The following is a 6847-nucleotide window of genomic DNA, read 5'->3' as shown; positions in this document are numbered from 1 at the left end:
CCCGTCTCCGGCGTGAGGCAATCCTCCTCCCACGGTCTCGGGAAGCCCCGACGCCGCAGGCATCCTAGCCGAAGTGGAGCCGCCCGGGCGTAGCTCCTCCACCGCTTCCTCCACCAGCTGCAACCACCCAACCCTTCCTGCTCAGCCCGGACTCCACCTCCCCGGCTCCGAAACGCGCGCCTCCGCGAGCGGGCAACTGCGGCGGGGGAAAAGGAAGGAGACGCGCGGCGGTGCGCAGGGGGGCGGCCCCGCGCAGGGGGGCGGCCCCGCCGGAGGCCCCGCCCCACCAGAAGCCCCGCCCCTTCGGCGCAGCAGGCGCGGCCCGCCCGCCTGGCTCCCCCAGGCAAACCTGTCTCGGTTGGGCGGGGAGCGGAGCTTCCTCTTCAGAGTGCGGTGCGGTGTCGCCGGATTTGTCCTTCCGCCCCTGCCTCCGCGGCGCCGGGGCGAGCGAGGGGGCGAGCGGAAGGTGCGCTGGAGCCGAGGCCAGCGATGCGGCCGGGGGGAGCAGCGCAAGTCGCGGGGTCGCCGGCGTTGGACGGGTCTCTGTGCGGGGAGCTGCTGCAGGCCCCGCCGCCCCCGGCCTTGCAGCCGCCTCCGGCCGCGCCGTCGGGGCCGCCGCTCCCCGCTCCGACCGGCGCGACCCTCAAATGCCTTCCGGAGCCGCTGCTGCGGAGACTCAGCGGGACCCTGGACCGAGCGCCCGAGGGCCGGGGCTGGAGGAGGCTGGCCGAGGTGGCGGGGAGTCGGGGGCGCCTCCGGCTGAGGTGAGGGACGGGGGCGCGGGGAGTATGGGGGGCGAGCGGGCGCCGGGGTGGGAGGACCGAAGCCCGGCGGCTGGAGTGGTGCGGGGGCCGCTACGGTGAAAGGGGCGCGGACGGGGAACTGGGTCTGGAAAGCGTGGGAATGCCGGAGATTCGAGGTTGGACCCTCCTCCCCGTGAGCTGAAAGGGAGAAGTGGAGGGCGACCCAGGAGGATATGGAGAGAAGGCGAGCTGTTTGGAAACCACTGGGACAGGGCAGTCATTCCAAAGGACCTAGCGTACAGTGTGGGCACAGACTGGGAAGACCGAAGGAAGGCTAGGAAGGCCAAGTGCAGGTAAAGAGATCAGGAAAGCGAAGGGCTTGGGTGCAGGATTTCTTGGAAGTTTTTATGTAGGAGAGGATGATGATGGGAAAGGCTGAAACTAAAACTGCCGTCTTTCTCCATCAAACCAACTTACCAGGTTCTCTTCTTGACTTCGCCGTGAGCACTGAGCTCGAAATAAAACTATTTTCCTCTTCCCAGTCTAGGAACTGTGAACTTTTGGTCTCGGGACTTCTTCACACTGTTAAGAATTATTGAGGACCCCAGAGAGTTTTTAATGTGGGTTCTGTGTATTACATGCATATAATGTACACTGATAATTACCCTATTAAAAATTAAAGCTAAGAACCATTAAAAATGTTAATTTATTTAAAAAGAATAACCTGTTACATGTCAACAGAAATTACACGTTTTTGTGGAAAAACAAACTTTTCCAAAACAAAAAGAAAATTAGTTAGAAAAGTGGCATTGTTTTACATTTTGAAGATCTCTTCTATGTCTTGTCTTTATTGCAGAGAACTGGCCTCTTCTCCGTGCCTCTCTGCCTTCGGTCTGTTGCACTATCCCAGGTCATGTAACACTGGATACTCCACAATGTACACTTCCTCAGAGAGTGAATGAAAATGATAAATAACATCTCAGTGTTACTGTGAAAAATCGTTCTAACCTTATGGATCCCGTGACATGGTCTCAGGGACTGCACTAGGGGTGCCCAGACCACACTTAGAACCACTCTGCTATGCCATTGTTAGGATTTTGGTCTGCCTGGGAATCCCTTAGAAGTTTTTTTTTTTTTTTAAAGATTTTATTTATTTATTCGACAGAGATAGAGACAGCCAGTGAGAGAGGGAACACAAGCAGGGGGAGTGGGAGAGGAAGAAGCAGGCTCATAGCAGAGGAGCCTGATGTGGGGCGATCCCATAACGCCGGGATCACGCCCTGAGCTGAAGGCAGACGCTTAACCGCTGTGCCACCCAGGCGCCCCTTACACGCCATTTCTGATCAACTGGCGGTGACTTCCCAGAGCGTCGTGCTAAGACGGAGGAGAGAGAGAGTGGGCTCGAGGGGGAGGAAGACCAGGATGGACCAACGGTGTGTGCCATGAGCATGCGAGGGAGCATTTTCAGTTCCGGGACACGCCCTTGCTCTGGCGGGGGGGGGCTCTCTCACAAACTGTGTGGCTATAAGAAAGTCACTTCCCTTCTCCGAGCCTCCGATCCCTCATTGCTAAGTGACAGAGGAGTCCCCGCCAGCTCCTCGTGGCTTTCTGGGATCGGAGGCTCACCTTTCTCCCTAATGACAGGCCTGCTGGCTCTGGCTCCAAACCCCTAAATTGGGAAATGTTCAACTGCAGATTGTTTACATTGTGTATTCAGAGTACGAAGCGGTGTTTGAGAAGGGTTGCCATGGAAACGGTGAAGTGAGGAGGCAGCTAACTATGAAGAGAAATAATCCAATATTAACACGCACAAGCTACGCTCTTGCGCTGCTGTAAATTAAATATCATGTTATCGGGCGGGCAGCCACTACCCGTGTGGCCAGCCTTCGTCTTCGAAATTGGAAGAAACTACCTCCTGGGTCTAGTTTGTTAAAGAAACCGTAGCCGATTCTGAGCTCCCTGATTTGGGGCCAGGATTCTTTCCAGCTCTAAGAGCTGGTGCCTCTAGGCCAGGGGCTCTCAAACTTGGTCGATTGGGGCCCCGCTTGGATTAAAGATCCCGTGGTCCACCTGCCACGACCCTTCCCGATTTCCAGTGGGAAAGGAACCGTGTTAGCTTGCAACACCACCAGCCAGGCAAACTGGAGGGAGCCAGAGGTGCACGTACGTACCTGCCTTCGCGCCGGGGGTGTGGATGATTTACAAATGAATTGTAACATCTGAAATGTTAGCATCTAGTTATTGGAAAATTATAGACTCCCCAAACGGCCAATGCAAACAGACATCGCGACACACTGCAGGGTTAACCGCACAGCCTGCCACCAGCTCCATGGATACTGGTGAAGCCAGAAAGCACAGCCAACACAAGGCAGCGCCGACGGGACACTGGCAGTGGGTATCTTTCCCTGAAGTTGCAGGATTCCCAGCCATTTCTGTTGCCAAGAGCTGGGTGGCAGCCAGACACCTTAGTAGAATGCGGAATTAGAGTCCTCAGTAAATGCTAGTAACAGACTCCTTTTATCTTATAAACACCAGATATTAGGAACCCTCCATACTCTTTTATTAGGTAATCTTGATGGTCCATGACAAGGAAAGGCTTCGGGAAGGAGTGCCCTTTGCCTGGGGCAAGGGTTTGCGGGTTTGTTTCAGGAGGGTCCCCGAGGCCCTCCCATGGGCTGCAGGTCACTGAGAATCATGAGCAGGCAAAGCCAAGCGGGTGTGTCTGCAGCTCTGCGTCTCCGTCCCCCACTCCCGACCACGGTGCTGGAGAATGTTAGTCCCCCAACCCGGGCTGCGGGCCAGCTACATCAGAGTCGCCTGGAGACTTTGGAAAAAAATGCCTTCCTGGGCCTCAGCTCTGGAAATTCCGATCTGCAAGGTCAGGGATAAAGCTCAGGGATCTACATTTTGAAAAATGTCCTCAGAGGGTGTGACAAGCAGCCAGATATGGAAGTCTGGGCTCTGTCCTGGCAGGGACCTGGGTCTGGTTGGAAAAGCCCCAGCACCTCAGTTTCTCCATCTGTACATCGAGTACGAAGTGCCCACCCCTGCCCCCCAGGGGCGGTGAGAGTCACAGGACAAAAGCGTGGAAAGCTCTGGGCTCAGTGTGGCTCCTGGCAGGACCCCACCATGTTCATCTAGAAGCAGTCTGGCCCATGGAGAGCCCCAGGGGTGCGTTCACAGAGGGACACTTTATTGTTATGCTTTACAACCTACATATACACTGTATATGTTCTTTTATATGTATCAGATGCTTCATAGCTATTCAGTCTGTAATGGGAGGGGGGAGACTTCGATTTGGAGTCACAATGGGCTGTGTTGTCATCCAGTCCTGCCATTAGCTGTCCCCACTAGCTGTGTGATGTCCCCTCTCTAAGCTGCAGTTCACCGTCTTTAGAAATAATACTCGTTACCTCACAGCGTTTTAGTGAGGGCTGGAAAACAAATTTACCTTAAAATCTTTTTGAGGCAAATCCATATAGCTATATGAAGAGAATAAACAACAGGATGGAAATGGGAGGAAGTACAGAGAACATTCGGCACGATACCTGCGGGCAGAGCAGGCATGCCGCAGGCCCCTGCTCCTGGTGATTCCCGACAGGTTCCCCAGCAAGCCAGCGTGGGGCACTTGTGGCCAGGCGAGCCATAGACACCCTGGGGTGGACCGAAGAGGGGCTGACAGCTGATGTTCTGCTGTTTGGAAGAGGAACAGCAGCTCCCCCTTGCAGGTCAGGGTGGCCGGCCCCCCACGTCCGAGGTGATATTCCCCGAGGTCCCATCAGACGAGCAGAACCCAGCCTCACAGAATTGAAACGAACAAAATCGAGTCACGGGCAGGTCCTGCCTCACAGGCTCTGGGATGCAAAAAAGCTTCCCCGCCCAGCAACGGCCAGAGCACAGCTCACCTCTCCAGGCCAACTTAGGAAGACGTGCCAACAAGCCAGCTTGACAGCATACCCAGGCTTTTGCCCTGGGCGCCTGCCCTGCTAGGCTCGGGAATCCCTCAGAGGTGACTGACTCTGTGTACCCAGGCCTGAGGCCCAGCCCTAGCTGTCCTCGTCTGGTGCCCATGAACCCAGGCAGCCCCCGAGGCAGGCAGAGCCCACAGCGCTGCGGGGGACCCCGAGGGCTTTCTGCGGCCGGGCTGCGGCAGGTCTCCCCCAGCCTGCCATCAGGTGGGATGTTCCACCTGCAGTTACTGCAGGTCCGGCCTCCCTGCCAGCGTTCTGGTCCTGCGGGGCCACGTCCACAACCACTTGCCTTGGGCACCAGCCCCCCACACTGTGACTGGGACGGTTGTCTTGCAGAGCTTGTACTTCTATTTTGGCCTCTGGCCCTTGTCAAGGGTCAGCCTGTGGATACCATCTGCACCCACCCTTCTGGAGAATTCGATGGCAGAGGCCACTCCTGCCACCTGACCAGAGTCACCCCCAAACGGGAGGGTCAGGGGTTTGGGCCCTTTTCCTCAAAGGGAGCACTTTTGCTCCTTCCCAGGTCTCCCCAGCAACTTCCCAGCTCGGCCTGAGATGGCTGGGTTGGGGGCATGGTGGTGTAATTCCACCTGCTCCTGGAGTCCGAACCCGAGCCCAGGTTAGGTCCCCTGTCCTGGGAGACCTGGAGCTCCAGCATGCCAGCAGGAGAGCTATTGGGCACTGGTGGCATCTGCTGACTTAAGGTCTTCGTCCGTTTGAGCTGCTCTAAGAAAAACACCATACACGGGGGCGCCTGGCTGGCTTGGTCGGAAGAGCAGGGAACTCCTGATCTCAGGGTCGTGAGTTTGAGCCCTGTGTTGGGTGTAGAGATCACTAAAATAAATAAATAAATAAATCTTTAAACAAATGACCATACACTGAGCAACAGAAATTTATTTGTCGTGTTTGGAGGCTGGGAAGTGCAAGATTAAGGTGCCAGCAGATTTGGTGTCTGGTGAGATGTCCATCTAATTGCTGTGTGCTCACACAGGAAGGGGCAGGGGAGCTCTCTGGGGTCCCTTTTATAAGGGCACTAATCTCATTCTTGAAGCCTCATCCCTCATAACCTAATCACCTCCCAGCCCCCTCATGTTGGGGATTAGGTTTCAACATATGAATTTGCGGGTGCAGGAGGCATAAAATCCAGTGTTTTGCTCTTAAACAAGTGCTGTCTCCTCATTCTGTTCTAGGCCTTGGCGGACCCTGCAGAGCCAAAGACTAAAAAGACACGTTTCTGCCCTCAGGATGTTCACCGCCTAAGAACGGAGACGGTATAAGCAATAACAAGGAACAGAATGAGAGCTTGGGCCAGGTCCTCAACACCCCAGGAATGGTACTAAGGGACGATCATGGCTCCAGTTCTATCAGAGACTGGGCCTCCAGGCAGTTCCTAGAGCAAGATGTGGGTCCAGAGAGGAAAGCACAAGCCCAGGGATAAGGAGTGGGGCCCAGGACGGACAAGAACAAGAAGCACGATGCAAGAGCAGGTGCGACGCTCGGGACTCCCCCCCACCCCCGTGAGAGCCAGCGCTCAGCCCCTGTCCATGGTGTTGTGTGAGGAAGGGGAAGGCTTATCGGGGCCAAAGAAACCTCCAAACCACACCGGCCTGAATTTACAACAAAGAGCCAGGTTGTCCAATAAAACACAGGACACCCAGTTAAATTTGGATGTCAGATAAACAACAAATATTTTTTCGTGTTAATCTATCTCACGCCATATTTGAAATTATTTGTTGATTCTCTGACATTCAAATTTAACTGAGCATTCTCTATTTTAATTTGCTAAACCTGGTAACCGTAAGAGAGATTTATTTCTCTCTTCCTTTGTCGTATGACCGGTCTAGGCCAGTGGGGCGCCCTGCTCCACAGAGCTTCCACTCCCTGCCTCACCATTCTTCAGGTGTGGTTCAGAGCAGCCTGACCTGTGAGAAATCACTCCTTAGAAATGCAATTCTTGGGTGTCACTTAGGTCAAATAACAAAATAGCTAAAAGCCCCTTGTTTGTTTTTTTAAGATTTTATTTATCTTTTGGGGGGGAAGGGCAAAAGGAGAGAATCTCAAGCAGACCCCTTGCAGAGCCCGACGCCGGGCTCGAGCTCACAACCTGAGCCAAAATCAAATGTCAGCTGCTCA

This window comes from Ailuropoda melanoleuca, chromosome 14 (genome assembly GCF_002007445.2).
Source record: "Ailuropoda melanoleuca isolate Jingjing chromosome 14, ASM200744v2, whole genome shotgun sequence".
NCBI lineage: Eukaryota > Metazoa > Chordata > Mammalia > Carnivora > Ursidae > Ailuropoda > Ailuropoda melanoleuca.
Note: the sequence above shows the minus strand (reverse complement) of the source record.